The sequence below is a fragment of the Cibotium barometz genome, chromosome 4, assembly GCF_041138505.1.
Source record: "Cibotium barometz isolate CiBa-2024 chromosome 4, ASM4113850v1, whole genome shotgun sequence".
Taxonomy (NCBI): Eukaryota; Viridiplantae; Streptophyta; class Polypodiopsida; order Cyatheales; family Cibotiaceae; genus Cibotium; species Cibotium barometz.
The window spans coordinates 58,625,013-58,632,268 of record NC_141049.1 but is presented as its reverse complement, the minus strand read 5'-3'; the positions used below and the strand labels follow the sequence as shown (position 1 = coordinate 58,632,268).

Below are 7,256 nucleotides of genomic sequence, written 5' to 3'. Positions count from 1 at the left end.
TTTTTGTAATGACAACCTCCACAAATCAAATTTAAGAAATGACAACCTCCACAAATCAAATTTAAGAAATGACAACCTCCATAAATCAAATTTAAGGTTTTTGTAATGACAACCTCCACAAATCAAATTTAAGAAATGACCTACATACAAATCAGATTTAACAAATTAGGTTTAAGAAATGAGAACCTCCATACATATTTGATTGCACATGAGACTCTCTCAACAATGTTTTTTGCAAGGTTTCAAAGAAAGGTTAATATATAAAAAGGATACACAAAAAATATTTCAAGCAGCCTCATATACGGCATGGCATTGTAAATGGACTCGTGAAGTTGAGGGGATAAATAATACATCTTAGAGGTAGCATCCATAAGGGGCATGTCAATTGATTGACCTAACTAGGTGAGAATATGTGTGGCTCACACCCTTGTCATCGAGTAGTTTGTAGTGATTGGGATTCTCCATTTTGTTGCTTATAATAAAGACCTGTGACAACATATGTGCCTCTAGCGCACTTGTTTTTCCAAGTGTCCTTAAGAACCTTCTCTGTCTTCCACCTTGCTTTTACACAGTTGAGCACATAGAAATCTACTCCTTCTACGTTATTAGCCTCTGCGTTGACTGCATAGTTGTCTCCCTCAACAAGAAGTTGGCAGCATATCCAATGATCCCTCAAACATGGGTCTCTCATCTTCAAACTTAGCCACCCTATCTAGTATATTGATTGGTCCTTGCATATCTTCCATGTCCAATCCTTCTGTTATAGGATTGAGAACAATATGTTACCATTCCTAGATATACGACTTGTTAGAGCATGATCTCCAATGACCAGCTATACATGCATTGCAGAAATAAGCCAAATCTCTTGTTTTCAAGTGTGTCGGGTCTAGTTTGCAAAACCCACACACAGAATGTAGGGATTGTGTCCCCTTGAGTGTTGCACATCCCCATGCATTAGACCTGTCCACATCATCTGCACTTACTAACCAAAACTTTTGGTGAATCTAGGGACCATTGCTAGTACTGCAGGCATATGAGCTACTTGCACCATGAGACATAGTTTCCTTTAAGAAAGCTACAATGTCAGTGGCATTTTAAAGAACTACACCATTAGACTTGAGTTGTTTGTGCATTAATGTCCTCTTCACTACTACACCAACACTATCATGTTCTCCCTTGCCATGGTCTGAAGCAAAAAAATTCCAAGTCGTCTCCACACCTGTAAGTTTGTAAAAGTGACCAACAAAATAGAATGATCGAGCAGCTTTAAATTGTGAAGCCGCACCATCAGACCACCAGTGCTTTCGAAATTTCAAACCCTAGTCTTCAAGCAACCAATTATGAAAATGGAAGAAATTTTTCACAAAGAGAGTATCATGCTTCTTATCATCAGAGATATAGAAATACATCTCCTTGATTATGCTTTGGTCGTTGCTTATACTATGCCTATATGTAATGTGAATAAGGATTGTGCATTGATCTGAGTGCCAATGCATGGACTGTATTTCATTTTGCTGTTTGAATGAGTAGTTCTCAGCAAAATCTATTACATATACTACGACATCTGTAGGGAAATTCTTAAGACACTCCCTGTACTGATCAGCTTGCCATATGTACCTGAAGTTATGCTTAATGAACTTTAATGTGTGGTGTTTTAGCATCACTAATAACTCTTTGATAACAACTTGCTTGATGGACAACACTTTTTGTTGTCTGGTTACAGCAAGTATATTTTGAACTTGAATATCCTCAAAGACCTGAACAATGACTATCGTTGTCTCCTTTTCTTCATGTGGACACAAGCGTAGCTTTTTAACACCGCATTTATTGCATTGCCCCATGATACATCTGAACTGATGGTATGTTGAATCCTCCTTCTTTTTGCATAGACAAGATTCCCACAGTTCTATAATTCCAGACATGATGTGCTCGTGTGCAACACATTTTCCCTTGGCTACCACTAATTTGCAACAATACAATGACATTTGCACAAGCTTCCATGATGAAAGCCAAAAGCATCTAAGCGCATCCGATTGAAGGCATCTTTTAGGTATAACATTTGTATGTGGTACACACAACATGTGTTCCAGTCCTTTAGCTTGTGTACAAAGAAAGGTTTGAGCTTCTGGAATGAGCGTTGGCCAATTTGTAGATGAGGATAAGTAGACTTGAACCTCAAAAAATACTCCGTCTCTACAAGGAACATAGACCATGAAGAATTTGTAGATGAGGATAAGCAAATGCAGAGTGCTAGGTATTCACAAAACAGGTCAGCTATACAGTACATGGTTATGTATTAGTACTGTGCTATATAGCTCGTACTGATTGCTATGTAGTACATGTGAGCTATATAGCACATGCACAATGCTATTTGCGAATCTTAGACTTATGCATCATCGTACAAATGCTATATAATTAGTTCAGTGCTATATAATTGGTTGTGTGTTGTAGAGAGTGCTATATAGTACATGGTTACGCAATAGAACCCCAAGCTTTAATGATGTGTGCTATATTAGGGGTGGTCATTGAATGAACATGTGCTATGTAACTAGTTAACTATGCTATATAGCTCATAGAGTGACTGCTATGTACTACATGGTCATGCAAAATAGCCCTGGGGTTAGTAGTCAATGTGCTATTCCAAGGTGTTATGAGCTATATAGCACAAGGATGGTACAATGATAGTGCTGCATAAAACATTGATATGCATCATATCTCTATGCTTGAGTGATAATGTGCTCTATGAGTAATTCTTTTAGCTATATAGCCCGTGTGCACAGTGCTATTTGTGTGAATCTTAGACTTATACATCACTGTACAAATGCTATATAACTGGTTCAATGCTATATGAGACTAGTACATGGCTATGCAAAAGAACCCTAGGATTTAATGACGTGTGCTATTTAGGGATGGTCATTCAACATGTGCTATGTAATTGGTTAACTATGCTATATAGCTCGTAGATATAGAGAGAGTGCTATTTACTACATGATCATGCTATATTAGGGATGCTCATTCAACATGTGCTATGTAATTGGTTAACTATGCTATATAGCTCGTAGAGACTGCTATTTACTACATGATCATGCTATTTACTACATGATCATGCTATATTAGGGATGGTCATTCAACATGTGCTATGTAATTGGTTAACTATGCTATATAGCTCGTAGAGACTGCTATTTACTACATAATCATGCAAAAGAGCCCTGTGCATTAGTCAATGTGCTATACCACGGTGTTGTGAGCTATATAGCATTCTTCAATGAGTAATCCATGACCTCTACACCATGATATGCAAGACATGAATAACAAACTACACTCTTATCCACAGTGGAGGTCCAACAAGTGGAGGTATGTACCTGAGATTCAATCCAACAAGTGTACCGGATGTTCGATTAATTGCTTGTAGGCAGTTCGAAGCTGACAAACATCTTCCTTGTTTGGAGACACCCTTGTATGCTCTGTCCAAAATTTCACTACTATTTCCTTGACCTCTTCAGTCAGCCTAGAATGGGAACTCTTTCTTTTGCATGCTTCTAGTGGCTATGGAGAAGCCTGAGCATCACTACTAGCTCTACTTACTGCAACATAAAGGTTTCTTGGGTAAATGTTAAGAAGCTTAGAGTGCTGCACTTCAAAAACAATTCATCCAATGATCATGGAGTCTTCAACACCTATAATGAGCTACTGATTATAAAGACCAAAAGAGAGAGACTTTTTGATTTATCCTATGTATATGGTAGAATCTGTTCATTACTGTGAGGACTTGCTCAACGATATCTACCCTGTCATTTTTCCCGTAAGGTTTTAGCTCTGTCAAAATGTGCTCAACTAGGTGCTCTGCACTTTTTGTTTCCTTAATTCAATCTATTCCTTATTTTCTATGACCTCTGATTGGTTCTGTAAACTGATGCCTTTTCCGATACTTCCTCTTTGTAAAAGCTTCATACTTTCTAACTGATGCCTTTTTCGATACTTCCTCTTTGTAAAAGCTTCATACTTTCTAACTGCATCCTGTTCATCTTTAGTGAGAAGCTGATTTCTTCTTGAAGAATGGGAACATGCTTGAAATGAAATGAAATGTGCCTGTGAAGAGTTGCTTGCAACCATCAAATGCGCAACAGAATATTCTTCTTTATTTGAAGGCTCTATACTATCTTCTCTGCCTTCCATTAAATAACACCAAGGATAGATATGGAAATAGCCTCAAGTAGATATGGAAATACCATGTTAATCTTTGTGTGTGTGTGTGTGTGTGTGTGTGTGTGTGTGTGTGTGTGTGAGAGAGAGAGAGAGAGAGAGAGAGAGAGAGAGAGAGAGAGAGAGAGATGGACATAGGTTCTCTATATCTTTGTGTGTGTGTGTGTGTGTGTGTGTGTGTGAGAGAGAGAGAGAGAGAGAGAGAGAGAGAGATGGACATAGGTTCTCTATATCTTTGTGTGTGTGTGTGTGTGTGTGTGTGTGTGAGAGAGAGAGAGAGAGAGAGAGAGAGAGAGAGAGAGAGATGGACATAGGTTCTCTATATGGCTCTCTGTGTGTGATGTGACGAGGAGATGGGAAGAGAGAGACAGGTACAGAGAGAGGGAGGGGGAAGCAAGAAAGGCTTCTGAGAGAAGAAAGAGGAAACCCATGTAGCAACCCTAATACGTGGGAGTTTGTTGCGTGACGAGTGGTGATCAATGCAAGGATGCAACACAAAGATGGAAGCAGGAAAACAAGAGACTTGACATTCTTATTTAGGGCTCTTGTAGAGAGTTCCAAGTTGTAGGTGAGTGTAGGAGTGGGCTTGAGAATAATCCCACATAGGAAGTTTTGGGAGTTTTAGGAGTTTTAGTATAAATAGTGGCTCATTTGGGAGCTCACACACACATTGGGCTAAACTCATGCTTGAGCTCTCTTGAGACTAGCTCTCCCTCTTGTTCATAGAGGTGCAAGCTCTTCTCTCTCCCCATCTACACTATTGTATGAGCAATGCTCTTCTAATTCAATGCAATGAGATGATGTTTTTCTCTCTTCTCATCTCTATTCTCTAGTGTGCATTCTTCTTTGTTGATACTTGTGGATTCTCTATTAGGCTTTGTGTGGTAGTGGATTCAAGCTTAAGCTTCTCCATAGCTTGTAGCTTATCCATGGGCAAGGCATTGCTTGAGTAGTGAATGAGAATGCATGTTTATTTCAAGTTCCATTAAGCTTCAAGGTTTGTGTGCATGCTAGGGAAGTAAGTGCTTGAGAATGAAGGGTGCTTTGTGCTTATGACTGAGCTTGTGTGTGCATTAGCTTAGCTTTCTTCTTGTATTGGATGTATGAATGAGTGGGATGATGAGTGAATGAGCTATGGCAAGATTGAGCTTGTGTATGTAAAGTCTATGTCAAGGTAGTGGTGTTCATAGTATTCTCTCCCGAAAGGGATAAGCTTCCATGCACCTAACTGGGTTAGCGAGATGAAAGGAGTGTTTATCATTCCATTGGTGAGCTAGGAGTGTAGTCTACTTGCCTATATTGCATACGTAGGGAGACGACCATCTTTCCATTGGTGCCGCTACCGGGGAGATGACCTACGGATGGTTGAGGAACTTTGGCAGCCATTACATTCTAAACATTCTAAACATTCAGTGGATAACCTCCGAATCCCACCTTGCGGGCAAAGGTGCTTCAGCTGGTGACTAGAGCAGCAAAGAGAGCGCAGCTGCAGGCACTGTAGAGAAGGTGTTGCTGCCGCCTTGGTGCGAAGGGCTGGTCGAGACCGGGAGAGAGGCTGGCGGTAGGCGAAGACAGAGGGGCGCAGCGCTTGGAAGGGCCTTTGTTTTGTGCGTGGCTAGGCTGTAGCTGCGGTTGACTGCTGGGTTTTGTGTGTGAGCGAGGAGAGCCAACGCAATGGGTGAATAACGTGGCCGCCTTGTACCACGAAGCACGAAGCTCTCTGGTGATTCTGCAGAGTTTGGGGCTGGAGTTGCCACCTGGTGAGAAGGGCTCTCGGGTAAGCGTGCAGGCGCTCTAAGATTCGACAGTAGACGAAAAGCGGGAGGCCGCTCTGGGGTGATTCGTCGAAGAGAGAGAGAGCCAACGCTGAGGGAGTGAGAGTCTGGCGGGTATTGTTGCAGCCACAGAGGCAAGGAAAGTGTTGCCGCCTCGTAGATGACCAAGGAAGTTGGCGGTGAAGGCAGCTGATTCGCATTCGCAGGCGATAAGGCAAGCGGTGGCGGCAGTTGATTCGCATGATTCGGATAAGGTTAGTATTTTTATTTTTATTTTTTATTTTTTTTATTTTGTTTTTTTGTTAATATTTAATTTTTAAAAATCTACAATTTTTGCATACCAATTTTCATGTTTTTTGCATTTTTTAAAAAAAAATAAAAATAAAAAAATAAATAAAAAAATTCTATAAATTATGTGTTTTCTTAGGAGTCCACATTTTTTGCATATTCTATATTTTTTTATTTTTTTTTATTTTTTGTAATTTTCTACATAATTAGTGTAATCCACATAATTAGTATTTTTAGCATAATTCATATTTTTGTATAATTATTTAAAAAATATATATATATATATAATAAATAAAATAAAATAAAATATGTATTTACACACATATTCATGTTAGTTTTGGTTAGGTAGGGTTTATATATATATATATATATATATATATATATATATATATATATATATATATATATATATATATATATATATATAGAAAAATAAAAAATAATTTTTTTTCAAAAACAGGACACTGCAACGTGCTAAAAATAGCGTATGCATCTACGCTCGGGAACCATACTAGGGGGACGTAACACTAGTGCACCATCTAGGGTAACCACTCAAGGGAGCGGCACTCAATCGATTGTTGGCAACTTGGAGAGCATTCTCGAGACATCTTCGGAGTCTCAAACAGAGAGCCTCTCAAGAACCGCGAGTGATATTTCAATGGATATAAACGAGTCATTTGGCATGAATAGACCATCCATACCCATTGGTATGGCAGATTCTGCTAATCCATTTGAAATCCGAGATGGGGAGTTGATTGACAACATGAGACTCCATTTCTTATATACAAACGCGCATGTCGGTGAGATCTACAAAGATCCAATGAGCCGATTTATTGTTAAAATTGCAGATATTCATTCTGCATTATTTGAACCAACACCATGGGTAAACTACCAAGACGATATGTACATGGGTAGAAATGGAGTACGCTACGAGGTCACCAAAAATCCTGAACAAGTGGATGCTTTGGGTGTACTTCAACCTAGCGCACA

The 7,256-nt window shown here is 39.3% G+C and overlaps 1 pseudogene; it reads right to left on the bottom strand.

The window, feature by feature from the left end:
* Positions 1–242: 242 nt before the first annotated feature.
* LOC147639437 (uncharacterized) lies at positions 243–6,220 on the bottom strand (annotated as a pseudogene).
* Positions 6,221–7,256: the final 1,036 nt, after the last annotated feature.